This window comes from Paroedura picta, chromosome 4 (assembly GCF_049243985.1).
Source record: "Paroedura picta isolate Pp20150507F chromosome 4, Ppicta_v3.0, whole genome shotgun sequence".
Lineage (NCBI taxonomy): Eukaryota > Metazoa > Chordata > Lepidosauria > Squamata > Gekkonidae > Paroedura > Paroedura picta.
In genome coordinates, this window is record NC_135372.1 from 39,362,775 (window position 1) to 39,382,596 (window position 19,822).

Consider the following 19,822-nt stretch of genomic DNA (forward strand, 5'->3'; position numbering starts at 1 on the left):
CATGCAGTGTAAAATTTACAAGACCACAACAAAGACAGCTAAGCAGCAAGAGGATTTATTTAGGATACATGTTTGCAAGCATGGAGAGAAAGCTAATTGGTGCATTCTCTGAAGTCTGCATCAGTGCAGCTCATTTTTAAGACCTTGATACGTCATCATGAGGTATCCTGACACTCACTCCCTCACTGTCCCTTTGACCAATCAGGTCGACGACAAAGGGCGTACAATCTGACCTATCACGGATGGCTATATATCTTATTACAATTTTCTCGCTCTTTATTTCGAAGAATACATTCCTTTATATGGAGGGATGCTACATTCAGGAGCTATCCGCTTTTGACAAATTCAAGGTTACTTTGAGAGACAAAGAAATAACTATACACATAGTGCCACAGCAGCCAACACTCAAGATACATTCTGCCTGACCTAAAAATAAACCATAGACAGACTGTGGCTAAAGTGTGTTTCACAAATCTGTATTTGTGTTCTCAATTGTGTTCCACAAATCTATATAATCTATATCATCTTCCAACGAAGGAGCCTCCTCAGCAGATTCTATCCATGAACTGCCTTTCCCATAATCTGCATCCATTGCACCCAGCTGCAGTCTAAGTAGACAGTTCTGACTTTAGTAGACCAAGCTTGGTGTAGTGGTGAGGAGTGCAGACTTCTAATCTGGCGAGCCAGGTTCCATTCCTTGCTCTCCCACATGCAGCCAGCTGGGGCTTGCCTCAGCACTGATAAAGCTGTTCTGACCGAGCAGTAATATTGGGGCTCTCTCAGCCTCACCTTCCTCATAGGGTGTCTGTTGGGGGGAAAGGAAAGGTATGATGATTGTAAGCCACTTAGAGACTCCTCTGGGTAGAGAAAAGCGGTATATAAGAACCAGTTCTTCTTCTTCTTCTTTTCAGTATAAGGCACCTTCATGTAGTCCTGTGCCCCTGTTTGCTAGGGTCCAGACAGAGTACCAGAAAATAGGCCTTGTCTTTGATCAACAAGGACGGCTGGAGCATACAGCACTGCCTGCTACCAGCACCAGCAGAAAGCCTCCCAAGAAGGTCGTTTCAAAAGGGTGGATCAGGCCATTTTCCTTCCTTGAATGAGACTCTTTTCGTCTCTCTCACTCTCCAACCCCCGCCCCTCGGTTTTCCCATTCCCACGGGTAAAATCCAGCTAATAACATTTGCCTGCCTTGCAAGGGGATCGTGCGTATTCATCCTGCAAGGTTTGCCGATCCCTTGGGGAGCCAAGTACGAAGCAATTATCTTATTAGAAGTGTAACAGGTCCCTTTCTATTTCCGGGCTTGTACAGGAACGTGATATGGAGCATCAGGAGGAGGGGAGGGGGCTGCAGCCTTCAGTATTCTGAGAGGAGCTTTTGTTCATTCATGCCTTCGGCTTGTGGCTTGCTTCCTGCAATGAGGGTGATGAGGCTAAGGGTAGGAGGGTTGATATACAAATGGGCCAGGTGTCGTTTTCCACCTGGAGGGCCAGCTTGGCATAGGGATTAGGAGCGGATGCCTGGAATCTGGAGAGCCGGGTTTGATTCCCCGCTCCTCCACGTGCAGCCAGCTTGTTGATCTTGGGCCAATCACAGTCCTGTTAGAGCTGTTCTTGCAGAGCAGTTCTGTCAGGGCTCTCTCAGCCCCACCTACCTCACAAGGTGTCTGTTGTGGGGAGAGGAAGGGAAGGCGATTGTAAGCCGCTTTGGGACTCCTTCGGGGAGTGAAAAGCAGAGTATAAAACCCGACTCTTCTTTTATCCTAGGAAAAGTCCCTTTGCCTCCTCATCGAGGACATGGTGGCGGGATCTTAAGGTTGCCTTGTCTCAAGGACATTTCAAGGTTTTTATCACATGGTTGATGCCTCTGTGGAAGTCCTAAAATCTGAGGAGGATGACTCAAGAGGGGTAGAAGTATAGGGGTAGAAGGATCATTTGATTCTTAATTTGGAATCCACACAGCCCCATTTTCCTGAGTATTTCCTAAAGGGGCTCCCATGGCCCTGATGCATACCGAGCTTTGAATCCTGTCAACTAGGGTTCGAGTTCATGCATCCTTACTAAAATTTCAGATTAAATATAGTAGAACTTCCTCTAATTTATTTCCTAAGCTATGGTTTGGAACACGGAACATGACACAGCTTGGCTTACTTGCCATAAGGTTATCCAGGCACCCTACTCCATCCCTGATAGAATATCCTGTGTGACTGGATCTATAACAAGGACGTTTTGTTGGACAGACATGCAATAGTTCAGTCAAACTTTGCCCCTTGGTTCAAGTATTTTTTTAAAAGAGATAATTAAAGCTCTTATTTAGTACATATCTCTCATCAAAGCCTCAGAAGGGTGATTACGCAATCACAATTTCAATCTCTGCCGACTTCTTACCGGTCATTGTTCTTGAGTACAGCTGGCTCTCCATTTTTGTGTTCATGGAGAACCTGCAATGGAAGATTTAGTACATTACATCTTATTTTGCCCTTTGTACTCAGATCCAATGAGCTTCTTGTGGCGCGGAGTGGTAAGGCAGCAGACATGCAGTCTGAAAGCTCTGCCCGTGAGGCTGGGAGTTTGATCCCAGCAGCCGGCTCAAGGTTGACTCAGCCTTCTATCCTTCCGAAGTCGGTAAAATGAGGACCCAGCTTGCTGGGGGGTAAACGGTAATGACTGGGGAAGGCACTGGCAAACCACCCTGTATTGAGTCTGCCATGAAAACGCTAGAGGGCATCACCCCAAGGGTCAGACATGACTCTGTGCTTGCACAGGGGATACCTTTACCTTTACCTTACTCAGATCCAAGGTTCAAATTGGTGGAATAGCTCTTAATGGGCCATAATTTATTGTCTGATTTGGACAAATGGTTCCCCCCTCCTTTTAATATTAACCCTTCAGTCTCTTACAATATGTTGCTTTTTGCCTATGAAAATTGAGGCAAAATTTATTTCTTCTGATAGCATATCTTTTTGTTCTTTGGTTTCATAGCGTTTTATGGTGCCCATTGTTCCTAGTTATTAGTGAAATTTAAATCAGGATAGACATTTTCCTGAGCGATCAGTGTAATGTAATGTATTTTAACTGTATTTCAATTTAGACTGTGATATGTGAAGGGAAATTATTCTATTTATTGTTACTTGCATCGTATTTGTTCTTCTTTGCAATAGCCTTTGGCTCAGTACAGTAAATTTACTGGAAAAAATATGCTTGTTGGTTTTAGAACTTCATTTTTGCTGTCAAACATACCAGGCATCACCTATGAAGCATCTAGAAAGCTCTTCACAAACCCAAAAAATTTAATCTTGTAACTCAGCAGTCCCCAACTCCCGGTCCAGGGACCGGGACCGGTCCATAGATCAGTCGGTACTGGGCCACGGCTCCTCCTTGTCCTCCTCCGTGGCTGCTTGATGCCTCAGGTGCTGCCCTGCCAATCTGCCGCCGGCTCATCTTTGGTGCTCTCCAGCAGCTGCCATGGCTGGGGCTCCCCTACAGCGTGGCACTGCACAGCTGCTGCTGGCAGCGCCCCCCAGCAGGCGGTGGGAAGTCAGGGGCACCAGCGGGTAAGCAAGTGGAGCAGGGGCTCAGGCGGTGATGGCGACATCCCTTGGCAAAAGACTACCTCAGTAAAATTGTCAAGTGTTGACCGGTCCCCAGTGATAAAAAGGTTGGGGACCACTGTTGTAACTTACAATGTTTGAAGTTGGTAATGTTGAATTTTGGAATTTTTTGAAACATTTGTATGTAAGAATGAGTTTTTATGAAAAATCATCTTTACATATGGCATTTTTGCAGAAGTGAAATAATTTATTTAAACTATTTTTTTTTCTTACTTACTAATTAGATTTTTAGACCACCCTCCCAGCAAGCTGGCTCAGGGCAGTGCATAAGATTTGTATAAAATACAATAATTAAAACCATAACATTCAAGTTTAAAATGTATTTAAAGAAATAACAGCAGGTTAAAACCAGCAACAGTTCCTCCAAGCAGCATCTATTAAGAGTCATTGGAATTATCTCAAAAAAGTCAGACTGGTCTGGGAGTGAATAGAGGAAGAGATAGATGGACAGATGGGTGGGTGGGGCCATAAAGAGGTAGGTAGATAGGGCTGAGGGTTGCCAAAGGTCCGCTCCTCCATCCCCATTCAATAGGCAATTAATATTAGTCTCCAACCCTCGAAGACGGGTAGCACCAGTAAGTAACCAGTATTAAATAACAGAGCTTCGTGAGCATTTACACAAGTCTACCTGTAGCTGAAAGGGCCTCTTATGGTGCAGAGTGGTAAGGCAGCAGGCATGCAGTCTGAAGCTCTGCCCATGAGGCTGGGAGTTCAATCCCAGCAGCCGGCTCAAGGCTGACTCAGCCTTCCATCCTTCCGAGGTCGGTAAAATGAGTACCCAGCTTGCTGCTGGGGGGATTAAACGGTAATGACTGGGGAAGGCACTGGCAAACCACCCCGTATTGAGTCTGCCATGAAAACGCTGGAGGGCGTCACCCCAAGGGTCAGACATGACCCGGTGCTTTCACAGGGGATACCTTTACCTTTATCTGTAGCTGAAGGCAGGCGGGTGAGAGATTCTATTTTAAAATAAAAATGGAGTGTGTAAGCCCTCCTGTGCTCTGCTGTAAAGATTCAGAGTATTTCTCCCAGCCCCTGCTTCCTTTACACACGAGAACACACCCGCATGCATATTTGAAGATCTCCTTGTCCTAACAAGTTTGGTCGTTAGTTTAATTAGTTGCAAAAGGTTGCCTGTCCCCCCTCTCCTCCACTTTCGCAGCTAATAACAGCCAGGAGGGTTATTTTAAATTTTAAATGTCAAGAGAATTCAGAACCTCATTACTGATCTCTTGTGTCGCGTCCCATGCGGACATATGTTTCTCTTCTTCTCTCCTCCTCCCCACCATGATTTTTCACTGATTGCACACAAGGGTTGCCATGTCCCCTCTGACCACCAGCAGGGAATGAGGGAGTTGGGAGGGGGGCAGATCCAGTATAGCAGTGGTCCGCAACCTTTTACAGGCTGCGGATCAGCGGCAGCAGGGAGGGCGATTGTCCTCCGAAAACACGCATGTGTGGCACTTTCGCACATGCGCATTTTTGGCAGCAGATGGTGCATGTGCGCATGTGCGGCCCTAATTCCCTCTCCCCCGCTCCCACAGTAAGAAGCTTGCCAGGCCACAAGCTTGTGGCCTGGGAGGTTTCTTACTGGGGGGCGGGGAGAGGGAGCTGTGGCCAGGTGGTTGGGGACCACCACAGTATAGGAAAGGTTTGAGGATGGAGCCTGGGAAGAACTGAAACCTCAGAGTCCCAACTTTCAAAACATCAATTTTCTCTGATCTCTGTAGTCTGGAGATGAGCTGTAATTCCAGGGGATCCCCAGGTCCTGCCTTGAGGCTGGCATTCCTCGTCTTACGCACATCAAATCTACATGGCATACACAACTTAGTACCTGGGGTGGGGATAAGTATGGGAGTACTTCCTGTTGTCCTAGAATTTTTCAAGTTCCAACCAGTCTCAGTCTGTAGTGCTGTCTGCCAGAGTGTGCAAGCAAATTGTTTGCCCCCTATAGCTGGCATGTCTAGTAGCAGAGAAAGCAGAATATCAAGTAAGCAGGGGCCACTGCCTGTATTAGCATAGAACTCAAACTCTTCCCACCCCAACCAGACAGGCAGGAATGTGATACACTAAACAACATTTTGGAAAAACAAACTGAGTAATCCAGTCATTTGGGGGCAAGATCAGTGTGTAATGCTGCTGCGTGGTTAACATCTCTGTCATGTGTCCCCTTGTGTGTGTGTCCCCCCTGCAATTAAGTTATATTAATAGGGTTTTTGTTTACATTTTGCTTACTTAATACCCAAATGTCAATTGTTGTTGTCTTATTTATTTATTGACTTATTTCATTTGTACCTTGCATAGGGCTGCCAGCTCTGGGTTGGGAAATACCTGGAGACTTTGGGGATGGAGCTGGGAGTTGGTAGGATTTGGGGCAGGGAGGGACTGCAGTGGAGTAGAGCACTATGGAGCCCACCCTCCCAAGCAGCCATTTTCTCCAGGGGAACTGATCTCTTTAGTCTGGAGGTGACCTGCAATTCCAGGGATCCCCACGTTCTACCATAAGGCTGCCATCCCTAAATTCAGAGAGAGAGATGCTGTATTTTTTTGTCACAGCCTTGCTTTGGTATCCAGTGATGATGAGTTTCATGCAGTTGAATGGCTCCATTCCTCATTGCACACATACCCTTTTGTCGGTGAAAGATCACAACATTGTTGTAGTTCCACTCTTCGAAAGCAACCATTTTCTTCCAGGGAACCAATCTCTGTGGCGGAGTGTTGGCAGAGTTTAAATATGCAGAAAGGTGCAAAGCACAAAGCTGCTTAAAAGGAAAAAAATAGTTTTATTTAGAAGAGAAACAGAGTAGGGGACACTGAGGGAGTAGAAGAGGTGGCTGTGAATTTCCTCCTTTGTGTAGAGGGTTGGACTAGATGACCCTTAGGGACCCTTCCAGCTTTCTGTTTTGGGGTTTCTTCATTGAAGTCTTTCATGCTGGAAAAGTATTGGCAGAGGCAATTAAGGAACTGAATGTGCCATTTCTGCTTCAAATGAAAGGGAAGGCACGGTAGCAGGATTCTTCCAACCTCTGCAGCGAACGGAAAGAAAAATACAAAGTTTGTTCTCTTTTGAATGAGAAGATTTAATCTCTTCTTCCCCTCTTTGCTCTCTCTAGGCAGCTTCAGCGTGTTGACTCAATAAAGAGCCTGCTCGCTTTGGGGGACTGAATCGAGAAGTGGACCACAGAGGTGAACATCAAACCACCAGTTTCAATAGGTACTGAACTTCCTTGATTTCCCTCTCTCTTTTATGCTGTGTACAGCGAATTACCCTTTGAGTGCCGCGGGAAGTTGCGGGAGTTGTAGAAGAGAATGTTGCTCATTACACAGCTGTGCTTCTACGGAATCTATCTTAATGTTGCCGTCTTTGGATCAAAGTTCCTGGGATGCTTTGAAACGCAAAACGCAGTATAAATATCAGCACATGCATTCCGTCGCTGCTTTCCCTAGGCTCTGTTTAACCAAAGAATGCACTGAATGCCCCAGCAAGCTAAGGTATCTCTCCCCAGAGTTCAGTAATGCTCTCTTTAGGGTTGCCAATTCCATGCTAGGGAATTCTCGAGGTTTGGGGGTAGAGCCTCAGGAGGGCAGATTTTGCAAGGGGAAGGAGCTAAGCAGGGTATTATCCCTTAGAGTCCAAAGTAGCCATTTCCCCCCCAAGGAACTCAGCTCTGTAGTCTGGAGCATTCAAGAATTTAAATATCCAGAGGGGATTAGAGCACCAGGATTCTTTGGGCTATTTAGAAGAGAAACGCTTTGTATAGAAAGAGGAGAGGGAGAGAGAGCGAGACCATTTCCGCATTAGGAGACATACCTTGTTTTAGCCTCACTTTGGATTTCCTTTAGATGCTGTGAGTCGACTCTAGATTTCTGTATTTGGGCTTTCCTCCCCGTATTTCCCAGGCTGAAATTCATACCATGCTTTCTGCATGGAATCCGATGGAGGCAACCTCTCGTCATGCTTTGCTCCCTTCCCCTTTTCCAAGAATATGTTTTTTGCAAAATGGTGCCTGCTTGCACCTTAGTGCACCTCACTGCGCCCCTTAGTCCCACCATTCTGAGTTGTTGATTGCCTCCCCCTTCTCACCGAAGTGCCCTGAATGTGAGTTCTTTTAAAAAGAAAAAATAGAAGTGGGAGAAATCCCTGCCTGTATATGACGTTGCTGCCAGGTCACCACCATCCTGGGCCTGGTGCAGGTTGGGACCCAGAAGCCCTGGGCTAAGGGAATGCGGAAGTTTCCGAATTCCCTTAGCCCACTGCAGGGACCAACAGGGCCTGTCCTCCCTGTCCTACAGTGGCCCAGAGGGGGCAAACAATGCCCTTGTCAGTTTCACAGTGCTTTGCCAGGCTGTGGAGCTGACCAGGGAGTTTGTTTTCATTTTGCAATCCCACCGTCCTGCAAAATAAAGACCTCTTCCACCTCCCCCTGCCCAGCATGGCAGAACTAATCCACCAATGGAAAAGTTCTTCTGGAGTTTTGGCCCTGCTGGTGAGCCTCCTGATGGCCCCTGGGTTTTGGCCAGCCCTCCGCTCCCCCAGCTGGCATTTCTAGCAATGTGCGAAAGTCAAATGTAGGTGGGTCTAATAGATATGTCAATTCTGGTGACACAGGAAGAGGCCTGGTAACATCACTTCCTGCGATGTGGGAGTGGTCTGTTGATGTAACTTCCAGTGGAAGTATTTGGTGATGTCATTTCCAGTGACGCATGACTTTTGGGAGGTGTGGCTAGCTGACATCACTTCTGGGGGTTCTCAAAGCCTGAAGAATACTTCAGGGGGTCCTCCATGGTCAAAAGGTTAAAAAACCCTGGTCAAGGGGCTGAAGGTCTCGTTCTCTTGACATGAAGAAACAGTGCTAACAATGTTGTTTTTAATAAGGTATCTGGAGTTGCTGGTTATTATGTGACTGGCAATAAAAGCATATTACTGTGTTTGTTCCTGCCAGGAGGGGAAGCATACTTCATCCCTGCCTCACCTGTCCTCTGGTGGGCTGGCACAAATCACTTTTTTTGAATTATTTACTAACCTAAGTGAACATTTCCAGGGCTTTAAAAGGACCACAATAAAACACAGCCATGTCCCTGCAGCACTTGCCATAACTCTTTGTGGGGTGGAAAGAGAAACAAACTTGTGCTTCCTGGTTTTAATTTCAGAGTTTTCCAGATGTTCTATATTTCTTTCTCTCCGTTGTGAGGTGCCCGCTGTGGGTATGATAAATGGCTGAGATGGAGATGGAGCAAAAACACCTCCGAGAGTGAGTTATTGGCTGGTAGGATTTGAATTTTCCAGAGGCAGTCTGCTTTCCCAAGGAAACTTCTGGATTTTGAAAAATGTATCACATAAAGAAGTTTTGGTGGTAGAACCCAGGGGGCTGCAGCAGTGCATGGTTGCATAAAACAAAGATGGTCAGGGGTCTGGAAAGTATGAACAGTGAGGCTGAAATAACAGGGTGTGTTCTGGCTGGAGAAGAAGACTGGGGTGAGACATTATTGCTTCAAAGGCAGTTTGAAGGGAACGACTTGTCCTCTGCTTCTCTAGAGCAGTGGTCCCCAACCTTTTTATCGCCGGGGACAACGCTGGGGACCACTCAACGCCTTTTACTGAGGCCCGGTGGGGGGGTAGTTTACTCCTCTACTCTCAACCACTGCCCCAACGCTCTCTGATCGCTATGGTAATGTTTAAACATTCCTTCAAAATAAAATACAGACATGCCACAACAATTAACATAAGGAACATTTTATTTTCATGGAAATTTTAACTCATGACAATGACAAATCAATGGGAACCCTGAGCTTGTTTCTCTGCAATGAGTTAGTCCCATCTGGGAGTGATGGGAGACAATGACACCCGAAGTGTGTTGTAAAGGGCTGGGGGGGGTGAAGTAAAGGTCCGGGGCTGGGGGGAGAAGGCGTCCTTCGGGGCCCACCTCCAATTAGTCAAAGGACCACATGTGGTCCACAGCCCACAGGTTGGGGATCGCTACTCTAGAGGACAAGGAAAGACCTAATGACATCACAAGATGTCATAGTCCCATTGTATACGGCACTTGGAGGACTTGGGAATGTTCACCCTGGAGAAAAGGAGGTTGAGAGGGGACATGATAGTCCTCTTTAAGTATTTGAAAGGTTGTCACTTGGAGGAGGGCAGGATGCTGTTTCCATTGGCTGCAGAGGAGAGGACACACAGTAATGGGTTTAAACTACAAGTACAACGATATAGGCTAGATATCAGGGGGGGAAAATTTCACAGTCAGAGTAGTTCAGCAGTGGAATAGGCTGCCTAAGGAGGTGGTGAACTCCCCCTCACTGGCAGTCTTCAAGCAAAGGTTGGATACACACTTTTCTTGGATGCTTTAGGATGCTTAGGGCTGATCCTGCATTGAGCAGGGGGTTGGACTAAATGGCCTGTATGGCCCCTTCCAACTCTATGATTCTATGATTCTAATGAGCTTCTATTAGGGATGCCAGTCCCTCAGGTGGGCAATAAACAATGGTCACAGAGGTGGGCAATGCAAACAAAAAGAAGAAAATGCAGTAGTAGATTTACAAATATCCATAGAAAGAATAAGTTAACATTACTTAATACAAAACCACCAATTTTTAAAAAATCTCTTTTAATGCAATGCCATCTACAAAAATGTCTGTGATTCAAACTGACACCTGTTGAGTGTATCCAGTTCTAATCCATAGTTCCCAAGTGGCCTAATAACCAGCTAACTATGCCATAGTAAAACAACAACAAAGTAACCAGACAAAACATGTTCATATCTGACACGTTGTCAATGAAACGGCGCTGTAGCTAAATAAGACGGGTTTGTTATCAAAACATTGTTTTTAGTCCATTACTCTTCAAACAGGATACTCTCTTGAAGGTAATTCAAAAAGGCAAGGCTGAAATGGGGATTAACCGGAGATCCATTTTATTTCTTTCATAAGGCATTTTCTACCGAGATTTCTCCTAGAAAAGAGTATGGAGGAGATTCCATATTACAGGACTGAATGCCTAGCTTAATGCAGTGTCGGATCGATTAAAAAGCATCGTGCTCTTGGGGGAGCATATCCCCTCTGCTGGGATTCCAGGGACATGTCAGTTCGGAATTGGAAGCAATGTACCATAAACCAGTCCACAAAGTGTGGTTGGTTGTGTTAATGTATAACTGTCCAGTGTTGAAACAAGGTCATCCTTAAAAAGACTCCGTTACAACACTTTGCCCGTTGCTGGCCTCTGTTGAATATTGGAATAGAAATTTAAAATTGGAATCTCTGCAGAATCTCTGGAGGGTTCAGACTAGCCTTGGAAGCTCAGAAGCATTGGTCCTACTTAGTCTTTGGATGAGACACAGCCAAAGAAGTCCTGTGTTGCTATGCAAAGGCGGGCAATGGCCAACCTCCTCTGAATGTCTCTCGTTTAGACAACCCAACAGCGTTGCTAATGAGCCTCTTGTGGCGCAGAGTGGTAAGGCAGCAGAAATGCTGTCTGAAGCTCTGCCTATGAGGCTGGGAATTCGATCCCAACAGCCAGCTCAAGGTTGACTCAGCCTTCTATCCTTCCGAAGTCGGTAAAATGAGTACCCAGCTTGCTCTTGCTTGGGGGTAAACGGTAATGACTGGGGAAGGCACTGGCAAACCACCCCGTATTGAGTCTGCCATGAAAACGCTAGAGGGCGCCACCCCAAGGGTCAGACATGACTCGGTGCTTGCACAGGGCATACCTTTACCTTTACAGCGTTGCTGGCAGACGGTGCCGACGTGACTGGCCTTTCCACCACCACAAACAACGGACCGTTTCCATTTGCCCTCTACATGCCCCATTGATTTAGTCCTCAAGGTGACTTTCCCTCCCAGAAATTACAGGATACCCCTGTGCATGCCCCCAGCCTCTCTGCAACGCACCTTTCTACTACTACTGTATGTGTGAACTAGGCTTTAGCACATTCATTTGAGGCACAAGCAAACTGTGTGCCTGATTATCCACAAACAGTTCCCAAGCAGGGAAACAATCCGTTAGATGAGAGAGGCTTGAGTGGCTGCCAAAGTTCTTCATGCTAGAATTTCAGGTGGAAGTAAACAGAGGGCTTGGATGCTGCCAAAAAGTGCCATCACATTCCTGCTGATGTTCTCACCATTTCTCCTGATGCAAGTCTTCTAGGAATGCAGTGTTTAACCAGTTACAGCACGCAGAGTGCGCAGAATCTTAGAGCAAACTCGTATGCAGGACAGTGATCAGTTTCTCCAGAAAGCATTTTAGCGGCAAAAAAGCAGCTACGGAGAAGCTTAATAAGGATCAGGATAAGCTTAATAAGGATCCATCTGGATCAGTGGTTCTCAACCGGGGGGTCGAGACCCCTTTGGGGGTCGAATGACCCTTTCACAGGAATCGCTGCGGAGCAACCAGCTTGGCTGGGGAGGGGGGGTGCTGCTAGAAGAAGAAGAAGAAGAAGAGTTGGTTGTTATATGCCGCTTTTCCCTACCTGAAGGAGGCTCAAAGCGGCTTCCCTTCCTCTCCCCACAACAGACACCCTGTGAGGTAGGTGAGGCTGAGAGAGCCCTGATATCACTGCTCAGTCAGAACAGCTTTATCAGTGCTGTGGCGAGCCCAAGGTCACCCAGCTGGCTGCACGTGGGGGAGCGCAGAATCGAACCTGGCATGCCAGATTAGAAGTCTGCACTCCTAACCGCTACACCAAACTGGCTACTGTTGCCATTCCTCCTGCAGGCGCCCACATTTGGCCACCAGGTGCTCCAGCAGTGCCTCCAGCTCAGTGCAGTCTCCCACCAGGCACTCCAGGTGGCGCTGCAGCTCGGCGGGACAAGAGGCAGAACTGAACTGAGAAACCCCAGGGGGAAAAAAACCAATTTATATACAGTCATGAACAATGGATCTTCACACCATTGGTCAGTTTGGGTTTAATTCCTATGAAAGAACACTTGCATAATTTTATGGTTGGGGGTCCACACAACATGAAGAACTGTATTAAAGGCTCGCGGCATTAGGAAGTTTGAGAACCACTGATCTGGATGGATATTGAGTGGTGGGACCTGTGATATGAGCCTGCAATATCCAGAGAAGCTAGCTGAGTGCTTAATTAAGCTAGTGTGCACAGCATGGCATTGCTGGCTACTGTGTGCATGTAGGTCAAAAGCAACAAAGAAAGAAAGCACAGACTCTGATTGTGCTATTAAACTAATATCACAGCTATTTCTTAGAGCACTCCATTCTAGACAGGAAAGGTAAGATGATAGTCCCTAATCCAATCTAGCTAGTTGGGTGGGGAGACATGGAGGAGCCATCTCTCCACCCACCATGCTGCAGGCAGGCAAGAAAGAGGAAGAGGTTTCTGAAGAAGCCGGACACTGGAAGCGGTCCTTAAGAGACTCTGCCTCAAAGGGGCAGCATCAGAGAGATCTGAAAGGTAAGGGTTCCTGTCTATCTCACTGACTCTAAGTAAGGAATCTTCCTGACAGAGTGGTTTCTCAGTGGAACAGGCTTCCTCGGGAGGTGGTAGGTTCTCCATCTTTGGAAATTTTTAAACAGAGGCTGGATATCCATCTGATGGAGAGGCTGATTCTGTGAAGGTTCAAGGCAGTGGCAGGTTACAGTGGGTGAGCGATAGGGTTGTGAGTGTCCTGCATTGTGCAAGGGGTTGGACTAGATGACCCAGGAGGTCCCTTCTCTATTATTCTGTGATTCTATTATTCTCCTCCTGCAGGCTGAGGCAAGAGGCATCACACAGGGCACAACTCCCAACACATTTTACCAATCAAAAATTAATGTTTGTTTGTTTGTTTATTAGAAGGGTTGTTTTTTATACCCTGCTTTTCACTGCCCAAAGGTATCTCAAAGTGGTTTACAGTCATCTTCCCTGCCTCTCCCTACCAAGACACCTTACGAGGTGGGTGAGGCTGAGAGAACTCTGATAGGGCTGCTCTGTGAGAACAGCACTATCAGGACTGTGTCGAGCCCAAGGTTACCCAGCTGGCTGCATGTGGAGGAGCGAGGAATCAAACCCGGCTTGCCAGATTAGAAGCCACCCCGCTTAACTACTACACCACTCATTTATACCCAGCCTTTCTCCCCAGTGGTGTCCAAAGTGTCTACATCACTCTTCTCTCCTCTGGTTAATCCTCACAACAACCTGTGAGGTAGGTTAGGTGGAGAGTGGGACTGGCCCAAGGTCACCTAGTGAGCTTCCCTGGCACAAGTGAGGATTTGAACCCGGTTCTCTCAGATACTAGTCCAACACTCATGGCCACAACATTACAGTGGCTCTACGGTCCCTCTTAGAATGTTTAAATCTGTAGGAGGAGGAAAAGAAAGGCACATTGTGGGCACTTATCCAGAGCATGAAAGCGATGTCGTTACAGCATAGAAAGCAACAGCGTTAAATTGCAAATTCAACTGAACTTGTGGACTGGCACACCATTTATAGCTGTGGTTCTCAACCTGGGGGTCAGGACCCCTTTGGGGGTCAGACAACCCTTTCAGACAGGTCGTGGGAGGGCGAGTAGCTTGGTCGGGTGGGGGGGGCGGGGGGGCGCCACTGTTGCCGCTCCTCCTGAAGGTGCCTGGCAATTTATATACAATTTATAACCAATTTATATATGATCATGAACAATGGATCTTCACGCCATTGATCAGTTTCGGTTCAGTGGAAGAACATTTGCATAATTTAATGGTTGGGGTCACCACAACATGAGGAACTGTATTAAAGGGTCACGGCATTATGAAGGTAGAGAAGCACTGTCTGTCAACGTCCGTTAGGCTGTCAGAGTAACCAGGCAGTGGAAAGGACAAGATGAGTGGCTTCCGCCCTTTCAGCTTCCTTAAGATTTCAACCCCACCTCTCACCTAGAAAACAGTGTCCGTGCAGCCTGTGACGTCAGCTAAATTATTGACCTGTGAGAGGAAGGGCCTCTTGTCCCAGCAGCAGGGAAGGAGAAGATGGTGGTGGTGGTGCTGAAGCCTCCTCCTCTCCTCCTTCACCTTCATTCATTCCCAGGGGCTTGGCTGGATCCCAGCCACCAGCAGTGTAGGATGAAATGGCTGTACTGTACTCCAGGAGTAGTCAACCTGTGGTCCTCCAGATCTCCATGGACTCTTAGCTCAACTTGCATAACCCAAGCAAGCCCGATCCCATCAGATCCCTGAAGCTCAGGAGGGTCCGCCCTGGCTAGCATTTTAAAGGGTGATTTCCAAGGAATACCAAGGCTGTGACACAGGGGCAGGTGATGGCCAACCACCTCCGAACATCTCTTGCCTGGCTGCCAGACAATCTGAGGACCTCCTGGCTGAATAACGCACATGACATACCATGCTACTACAATTCATCTCCAGGCAATAGAGGTCAGTTCCACTGGAGAAGAACGACTGTTTTGGAAAGCAGACTACACATTATGCCCTAGCCCTGCTGAGGTCCCATCCCAAACCCCACCCCTGCTAGGCTCAACCCCCAAAATCTCCAGATGTTTCCCAACCCAGAGCTGGCAACCCTAAGTTTTGGCCTTTCTACCTTCTCCATTGATAGAAATGGAAAATGCTGCACTAGTTTTCTAGTGGTAGAGCGTCTGCTTAGTATGCAGGAGGTCCTGGATCTGATCTCGGACATCTCTAGTTCAAAGGGCTTAGTAGCAGGTGATATGAAAGGCCTCTGCCAGGAACCTCTAGAGAGCCTTTGCCGGTCAGAATAGACCTTGACATACCAATGGCCTGACTGAGTATAAGGCAGTCCCATATGTTTGGCTACCTAACAGGCTAGGCCGGGCCAGGCTGTTTAAAGCTTGGATTATTTTACTTTTCCCTCTCTCCTTTTTGCACTATTTATTACATTGTAAAAATAACCCAGCCGAACGGAGTGAATCCCAGGAGATGTCCCACTCTTTGCCAAGCTGCAAGTCACAGCTCAACACGGCACACGTACGAAATTCCAAGTAAGAACTTAATTTCTTTCTGTAAAGCAGCAATACATGTGTCTGTCTCTAAAGGAGGAAGGGCTGGCCTGCCCCAGCATCCCTGGTAGAATTTGAACTCGGCATTGGAACCCTGGAGACTTGGAAACCAGTCCTGCTCTGAATTTTCTCCTGGTTTTAATTTTGATGGGGGAAAGAAGGATTGAGGAAGAAAAACAGCTGGGGAGTTTTATCCCACCTTTTACTACCCAAAGGAACCTCAAAGTAGCTTACGGTCACCTTCCCTTCTTCTCCCCAAAACAGACACCCTGTGAGATAGGTAAGACTGAGAGAACTCTGAGAGAACTGTGACTGGTACAAGGTCATCCAGCTGGCTGCAAGTGGAGGAGGAGTGGGGAATCAAACCCAGTTCTTCAGATTAGAGGCCACCACTCTTAACCACTACACCAAGGTGGCTTACATGTGATAATGTTCTTTCTCCCATAACCAGTCAGATCATACCACGATCAAATCTCAAATATGATTAGTTCTCATGCCCAATAACAACTTGTGAAAATAATACTGTCATGGGTCAGCCAGGTCTCAGCAATGTTGAGGACCCCTCAGAGGAGGAAGTGGCCAGCATAGCCAGGCCCGGGGCAGCAGAAGCCAAAAACTATGAGAAGATACAAGCACGGCAAGACTTACAGCTGAGAGTTTGTACAGAGTCATCTCCACTCCCCAGCTCTCATTCCACAGATGAAAACCAGTTGTATATTTCCAGCCCTCCAGGATCACCTTCTCCTCTAGAGGAGCAAAGGCACAGGCTTAGAGCAGAGCTGCAGTCTAAAAGGAGAAGCATTCACTTTATGCCAGCTACCTGCTGAAAGTGATGATGAGTTGTTGCAGGATTAAGTCGGAGCAGCGGGCATTTAACTATAAAGCCTCTTGAATACTGATAGTGCCTTGTTTGAATCCTGAAAGCCTTGTCTTATTATTATTATTTGGCTTTATTGCCTGCCACTCCCAGAAAGCTGTCCCGTTGCAGGTTACAAACAGTTGTACTGGACTATCATGCTTGCCTAACCTCTGGAATTCTGAACCTTCGACTGAAATGACTTAGTATCTTGTCTCCCTTGGCTTTGGTTATTTCAAAGACGGTTAAGGCTGCTGCAATCTGGTACACCTGGCTGGACTGATGCAAATACCTACACAGAAGCACAGAAAGTTTTTGCAGTGATGTTTATGTGAGCAGCCCTGAATAGAAATGAAAAAAAGGCATAGGGTTTTTAGCCTTCCCCTGACACTGTTTTGGTCTGATTAATGAAAGGGCAGAAGCATCTGGTGCAATCTAACCCAACAGGTCAAAAAAACATTATTTCAATAATATCTGCTGATCTTTGTAGCTGGTCCTGCTGAGCTTGGGCAAAAACAAAGAGATGGGGGACAATTACATTTTGCAGTGGTAAAATGCAGCTATTCTTTATTTGCTTATTAAAAACAGCTGTGAGTCACCTTTCCATTTAAACATTGCTCATTGTACACAAATACCGCCAAACGTGTAAAAAGCACAATTAGAAAGGAAACCTAAAAACAGCTGCAAAGTTACAGCATGTAAAAAAAAAAACTGCATAAAATAATGCCGGTTATAAAAATTTAAAGGGCAGCAAGTGCTTGAGAGAAGAAGAAACTATTCAACTGGGGTGGAATTTACCTGTATTGGGTCTGGGAGCCTTCCTGGTGTAATGTTGGTTGAGAACTAGAATCAGAATCACACAGGGCTGGAAGAGACCACAGAGGGCCATCTTGTCCAACCCCCCCCCCACACACACACACCTTCTCAGGTTCTTAAAAATCACACAATCCTGACATGAGCTCATCCAACCTCCTCCTATAAACTTCCAATGAAGGAGATTGAACCCCTAAGTTCCGCACATGCGCGTTTGCGCTGCCACGCATGCGCGGGACCCTGGGCCGCCCTCTCCCCCCACTTCGGAGCAGTGGTCTGCGGCAGCCGAAAGGTTGCGGACCGCTGCCCTGAAGGATGCTCTTTGTATGTTTTCGAATCATGCACACTACAGATCTCACGTATTTCAACAAAAATGACAATGGTTGCGGGAGTTCTTGGTATCTGTCAGCTAATTGCTAATAACGATATGAGCACCGAAGCGGTTTGTCTTTCCAGTCAGAGAAGATTATAGTTTGGGTGTTGCTAGAAAAGGACGGCACAGTCTTACAGGGGTGGCAGGCTGCTATAATCACAAGAAAGAACAGGGGGAATGGAAAGGCGATGGTGGTACAAGTGGAAGCTGGCGATGATTAAACATTTGACGCGTTAACTCAGAGATGTGCCGGTGCTTCATGTTGCACTGGGAAAGAAGTTGGCAGGAACGCAATGTAGATGATTATAAAGGAGCTGGTCCCAAGGATCGTAAAATTAGCAATGGAGATCAGGGTAAGGATAATCAAAGTACAATGGAGATAATTACGACCCTAATAGAAGCGAAGATAATGGTGGGTTACAGCGAAGATAGCGGCAGAGTGAGGGCTCTGTTAATATGGCGAGAAGACCAAAAAAGGCTGGACTAAATGGGAATGTGGCGGAGCATAGATTCCCATGCACCGAAGTGACAGTAGATGAAAGGGCAGCTCCAACAACAGAAAAGGTACCAAGTTGCAGTAGGGATAGAGTCAGCAATATGAACACGGGAATGGAGAAGGTTTGATTGGTCCAGAGCAATAGATGAAAATGAAAACACCCGGCTCGTAATGGGATGGCCTCGGCAACAAGGGTTAGCCCCCCCCTGGCTCCCCCAAAATGAAACGAAAAAGGAGGAGATCTGGATTTGCAAGAGAGGCGAAGATAGCAAAAGACGGTAATGGGTATAATTAAGGTGGTAAGAGAGAAGTGATAAAGATAATGGGATCGTAATTGTGGCGAGGTGATGATTGCAAACGAGGAGGTGAGGGTAACAACCGCGCGCGGGAAATGATAAGGAAGATAATGGATTGTGAGGCCCTTGCTGTTAAAGGTAATGGAGGCAGGATGGAGCAAGGTAATGGGGTTCTAACGAGGTGGTGACGGCCATGTTAGGAAAAACAGTTCTTCTGATAAAAGGGTGGAGAGCCCCATAATGCACCAAAGTATCCAGATTGCAATACTTGCGATGACAGCTGGAGGTAAGAATGACTTAAGACAACAGGGAGGCAGAGTGCTGCCAGGTGAAGATGATTCTGTTTAAGTGTCAACAGGTGCAGGCAGAAGCGTCAATGCCGAGTCCCCCAAACTTCTGGCAACCAGTGCATGGCCCTTTCTGGTTTACAATCGGTGGTGACGGGATGGCTACAGTTCTAGGGTTGCCGGCTCTGGGATGGGAAATACCCAGAGACTCTGGGGGCGGAGCCAGGAATGGGCAGGGTTTGGGATAAGGAGGGACCTTGGTGGAGTATAATGCTATGGAGACCATTTTCCAAAGCAGCCATTTTATCCAGGGGAACTGATCTCTTTCATCTAAAGATGGAGTATAATAACAGGGAATCCCCATCTGTAACTGGCTTCCAGTGCAAACTAACTGGGAAGTAGCAAAGCCAAAGCTGTGCATCATGCGGAAATACTGAGCGGGGTCCTAATTACTATTCAGGGAAAGCATGGATCTTTGTTCCATTTCTGTCCCGCAGGCATCCTTTCTGATTTTTGGAAAATGGATTTGGAAGATGGTGGCCCCACCTGGATTAAGAACACACTGGGCTGTGGGGCTGCAGGGGAAAGGCATCCAGAAGAATTAGCAACCTACTGTTCAGGACTGGAAAGGAAGGTGTCAAAGATCCCCATCCTTTTAGGACCCAGCTCTCAGTAGGCCTTCTCCTCTGTAGATGGGTCCTCTGGCTTCACAGGAGCATTTCATCCATTTCTTACAGCCCCCAGTGCCCTCAGCCATGTAATTCATCAGAGAAAAGGTGGCCACTTGATGGGTTGCAACAAAAGACTAAGTGACCCACAAGGAAGCTAGTGCCCAAGAGAGACTGAAAGGATGCTAAGCCAAGTATGAAGAATCGAAGTGATGGAGGATTCCGGCATCCTCCAAAAGCCCAGCCTCAGGTGAGATGTCTCTTGTGTAGCTTAAGACTGAGAAACTGCAGGCTCTTGATGTTAACCTGGACACTGGAGAGAAATCGCATAGAATCAGTCAATCACCAAAGCTCTACCTTTAGAGCAAGCTGCAGTTGTTTATCTCACCTCCAAAATGTCTTCTCTCCTGTAGCTATCTGTTGCCTTCACAAAGCCACCACTTCCCGAGGAAGCCTGTTCCACTGAGAAACCACTCTCA

General features: G+C 46.9%; 1 protein-coding gene across 2 annotated transcripts in view; it reads left to right on the forward strand.

The window, feature by feature from the left end:
- The window catches only part of TNR (tenascin R), a 536,279-nt gene that overhangs the window by 311,131 nt on the left and 205,326 nt on the right, over positions 1–19,822 (forward strand). For both annotated transcript variants that reach the window (XM_077332511.1, XM_077332512.1), the window contains one exon: positions 6,725–6,825. The gene's annotated coding sequence lies outside the window, so the exon portion shown is untranslated. The remainder of the gene's footprint in view (positions 1–6,724; positions 6,826–19,822) is intronic.